General features: G+C 31.3%; 1 protein-coding gene across 17 annotated transcripts in view; it reads left to right on the top strand.

Moving 5' to 3' along the window:
* Nucleotides 1–5,000, top strand: part of FoxP (forkhead box transcription factor P) — a 288,984-nt gene that overhangs the window by 48,976 nt on the left and 235,008 nt on the right. Inside the window, exon 1 of one of the 17 annotated variants that reach the window (XM_085658151.1) lies at nucleotides 4,473–4,583. The exons of the other annotated variants lie outside the window; for them this stretch is intronic. The gene's annotated coding sequence lies outside the window, so the exon portion shown is untranslated. Of the gene's footprint in view, nucleotides 1–4,472; nucleotides 4,584–5,000 lie in introns of those variants that run through there. 17 annotated transcript variants of the gene reach the window in all.

Genomic DNA, 5,000 nt, shown 5'->3' with positions numbered 1-5,000 from the left:
ATTTAATCCACTATATTCTTTCGAGATTTGCTTTTGCGCCTTCGATCGGCCATTCTCTCCCTCCCTCTCTCTCTCTCTCTCTCTCTCTCTCTCTCTCTCTCTCTCTCTCTCTCACACACACACTCATATACGTGCACACATAAACACAACAAACACATACATAAATTTATATAGAAATACACAAAGAGACTGCATTTACTTCTATTTACATGCTCTTACGCACGGTACGCGTCGAGATAAAGAAACGCATAGAGATATACAATACATAAGTGAATGCATGCATACATAGATGCATACATGGAAAGTACTTTACCAAGAGAACGATACTTTCACCGAGATGGGGAGATTATTATGGCGTTTTATCCACCGTGCGTGCGTTTATATTATTGCACGGCGGAGGGGTGAGGATGAGGGGAGGGTAGGGTGGGGTGGGGTGGGAAGGGGTAGCGGCGAGGAGGGAGGAGGAACGAGCGGCGAGAGGGGCATAGGGGCTGAAGGGACGGGGGCCGAGTTGTTGGAGGAGGTTAACGGTGGAGAAGGAAAGAAAAAAAAAAAGGAGAAAAAAAGGAGAAAAAAAAAAAAGAAAAAAAAGGGACGGCACGCGAGAGTAGCATTATCGTGTGTCGAGAAATTAAAATTCCCGCCTATATCTCTCTATACGCGAAAGTTCGATAAAGAGAACGATTTGCGATCATGTATGATTCCCAAGTGCATAGGCTTTTACTTTTTCAAACCATACGATTATTCTTTATTTCTTTTTTTTTTTTTATTTTCTTCCTCTCTCTCTCTCTCTCTCTCTCTCTCTCTCTCTCTCTCTCTTTCTTTCTTTTTCTCTATTATTCTTTTTATTAATCGTTAATTATTAATAGGAGTTTCGAGAGGTAACATATATATTGTATATCTGCATCTGTTGTTAATATTATTTTCATAATATACACTTGTGTATTTAATTAATTATTAAAAATTGCATTTATTTTATATACCAGATATTAAAATATATGTATGTACGTATGTATCTATGTATACGCACGCATGTACACGCGTACATACGCACACGCATATGTATATATATATATATATATATATATATATATATATATATAATAGTTTTTTTTCTTTTCTCTTTTTCTTTTTTTTTCATTAAGTCATTTTTCACTTAAACAATAATAATATCTTCGATCGTAATCGTTTGAAACTTTAATCCTTAACTCTCGTACTCTTACGATTCATTTTCCTCTCGTTTATTATATTACTTATGAACGCTCTTTACAGTCGGCGATAAGAAGTAATTGCATTCTATCTTCGCTCGGTCCAAAAAGTAGAATGTCTTTTACGAGAAGACAGTATGGTTATGCTACATTATACATATATATATATATATATGTGTGTGTGTATATGTACATATATTTATATAGTATATGTGTATACAAGAGAGATATGTGCGATCGTAAAACAACGCGAAAGTGGTTCGTTTCTCTGAAATCGTTGCATAATTGTTTTAATAGTGGCTCTACCATCCGCAAATTTATAACGAATAAAATTATTTAAGAAATTCTTTTTTCCTTTCTTTTCTCATTTTTCTTTCTTTTTTTCTTCTCTTTTCTTCTCCTTTCTTTTTTTTTTCTTTTTTTTTTTTTTTTTTTTTTTTCCTTTACATTTCTCTTCACTCATCTCGAGTTCAAGAGATTCGATCGATTTTATATCTCGCTCTTCTATATTCTTTCAGTAGAAATAATTAATTAAACATAATATTAATTAATAATCAGTAACGTTGACTTGGAAAATTTACGAATATATCGTAGATTAAAGAAAATTAATAATCGATAATTTGTGATGGATGACGATGGATCGAATTAAAGAGAAGAAAATAATAAAAATAAAAAAGGAAAAAGGAAAAAAAAAGAATCATTGAGAATCGAGCGACATTATTTCGCAAGTATAGTTAAGATGGCAAGTTTAAAATCGGTATACATAAACACAAACACACACACACACACATACACACATACAGACATATATATATATATATATATGTATGTATGGTCTTTGAGATATGTAAGTACCTGCTCTCGTTTCTTTCATTTTTATTTTTTTGTTATTTCTTCGTCCACCTTCCGTGTCTGAGAATGGCAACGTAAAGAGAGAGAGAGAGAGAGAGAGAGAGAGAGAGAGAGAGAGAGAGAGAGAGAGAGAGAGAGAGAGAGAGAGAGAGAGAGAGAGGGTACATGCTCTTTAGGCTTTCGCTCGCGAAATAAGGAGTATTAAAGAGTGTTTGAGGGCAGAAGCGAGTAAACAGTCGGTTATTTATAGACTCGCTCTCTGTACGTCAGCCATGTAAGGTGAAACGAATAACGGGAAAAACTACGAACATTTTCATCGAGTTCACGTTCCAAGTATTTTTCTATTTTTTCTTAATTTTCTTATTTTTTTTTCTTTATTTTTTATTTTTTTTTTTCTTGTCTTCAATTTTTATTTTTATACGTTTATTATTATTACTATCTTTTTTTTCAGTTTTATTATTATTATTATTATTATTATTATTATTATTGTTATTATTATTTTCTTTTTTATTTTTGTTTTTTTTTCTCTCTCTCTCTCTCTTGAACGATACAAAAAAAAATTATTTTTCTTGTTTCATTGCACATTATATAATCTCTATAATAATCGAGTCATAAAACTATTGTGAATTGATCGTCCGTACGATCGATCATTCAATCGCCATACGAAATTTTGATTGATGAATCAAAATACAACAAGTAAGTATGTACATAAGTATTTTTCTTTGACGCGTTTCCGCGTCCATTATTCATAAGCTGACATCACTTGGTTGTTTCGTGAACGATCCAAGAATATACTTATGGACATGCGTTCGACAAATAGATATACGAGCGTTTTATTGCCATACGGAATTCGATAAGGTTTCGTTGTTGAAATAAAAAGAAGTAGAAAAAACGATCGACATAATAAGTAGATATCATGAAAATGGTGGCATGCGAACAAAGACAAAGAAAGAGAAAGAGAGAGAAAGAGAATGAAAGAGAGAGAAAGAGAGATAAATATAAGTAATCATTCGATGATATCATGAACATATTGATCCACGAGTAGAATTCTTTTAGTTTTTCTGATGATCTACAAAAAAAAAAAAAAAAAAAAGAAAAGAAAAAAAAAAAGAGAAAAAAAAAGAGAAAAGAAAAGAAAGAAAGAACTAAACGTGACAGTTCACTTCTACAAACTACTATTTTACATTAAACCTGACTTTCGTTAGCATTGATAATCGATATCACTGCGACGAGGATAATCAATCGCTCGTGCTATTCTTTGTCAATCGATGTGTTAACGATGACAATAACAACAACAACAACAACAACAACAACAACAACAACAACAACAACAACAACAACAACAACAATAATAATAATAATAATAATAATAATAATAATAATAATAATAATAATAATAATAATAATGATAAAAATAATAAAGTAAAAAGTAATTAGATATCTGCGTAAAGTTAAGTAATTTTCCATTAAAATATAATTAATTAATGTTATAATTATATGGGAATAAACAGTGTATATTAAAAAGGAGAAAAACTTAAAGTATGCACTTGCGTACAATATACTTACAAGAGTGATGCGTAAACAAGCGTTGGCAGCAACATTCGAACAAACAACTGATAGAAATGAAATATACACATACACAAATACACACACACACACACATTATATATAAATATATATATATATATATACATATATATTTATATATATATATATATATATATATATACATGAATGTATATAAAGAGAAAGAGAGAGTCTTCTTCTTAGCGCGTTTAAAGATTTCATTGAACCGCCACCGATAATAGGAGGACTCTCCTCGGTCCACTACGTAGATATGCGAGAGAAGTGAGGAAACGTAAGGGAGGTAAAAAGAGGGAACGGTGACGTGCCACGCGGCTTCGTATTATCAAAAGAAACTATTGTCGGCTGTTGTTAACAATGCGTTGTTATTAAAGTGTGTCTTAGCACGACGACAGTCACGGACATCTCGCGGCATCGTGCAAGTTGAATGATTAGTGTTGACCCGTCCTTCGTACTTCGATCTTTTTATTTTATTTTATTTTATTTCTTTTTGTTTTTGTGTTTTGTTCACGTTTTCTTTTTCTTTTCCTTTTTCTTTTTTTTTATTTTTTTTTATTTTTTTTTTTTCCAATTATTCTTTCATCTTTTCTGTCTTTTTTACTCTTCCTCTACTCTTTCCTCCCGTTTCTTTTTTTTTCTTTTTTTTTTTTCTTTTTTTTTTTTCTTTTTTTTTTTTTTTTATTATAATAATAAAAAAAAAGACAAAAAAAGAAAAAAAGAAAAAAAAGATTACCGCGTACTACCTCGAAACATATTGATTCCGTACGAAAGTGTAATGATGTTGTTTAAGAAATATTGTGTGTGATGAAGGATCGAAAGAGAGAAAAAGAAAAATCATAGTGATCCAATTGTGAAAATAATATTATTATTCGACGAAGAGGATTATTCGTAAGGATTTGAAATGAGGATACTGAGATAAGATTTGAAATTTCACGTTAGGTAGGTACTTACATATGTTACATTATACACAAGATAGTTTACGTTTAGACGTTGAAAAATCAATGATTAATTTACTCCTTTCCTTTTTTTTTTTTTTTTTTTTCTTTTTTCTTTTTCTTTTTCCTCTCTATCAGTACTCCTACCTTGAATCAACGTGCTTTGAAGTATCGAATTCTCCGAATTCTTTTTGTTATTCTTTTTTTCTTTTTTTCTTTTTCTTTTCTTCTCTCTCTCTCTCTCTCTCTCTCTCTCTCTCTCTCTCTCTCTCTCTCTCTCTCTCTCTCTGTCTTTCTCTTCGATCACCATGTATGTCATCGTTTGATTTACGTACTATTTCCAATAATTTTACGACGTACTTGGTACAAGTGACAGGTGCAATGATTCGTTGTAGAAACGGCGCGATTGCAAGGACGTTCA

This window comes from Vespa mandarinia, chromosome 7 (assembly GCF_050613455.1).
Source record: "Vespa mandarinia isolate Hongniang chromosome 7, ASM5061345v1, whole genome shotgun sequence".
Lineage (NCBI taxonomy): Eukaryota > Metazoa > Arthropoda > Insecta > Hymenoptera > Vespidae > Vespa > Vespa mandarinia.
The sequence above is the reverse complement of the archived record's forward strand: the minus strand, read 5'-3'. Positions and strand labels throughout refer to the sequence as shown.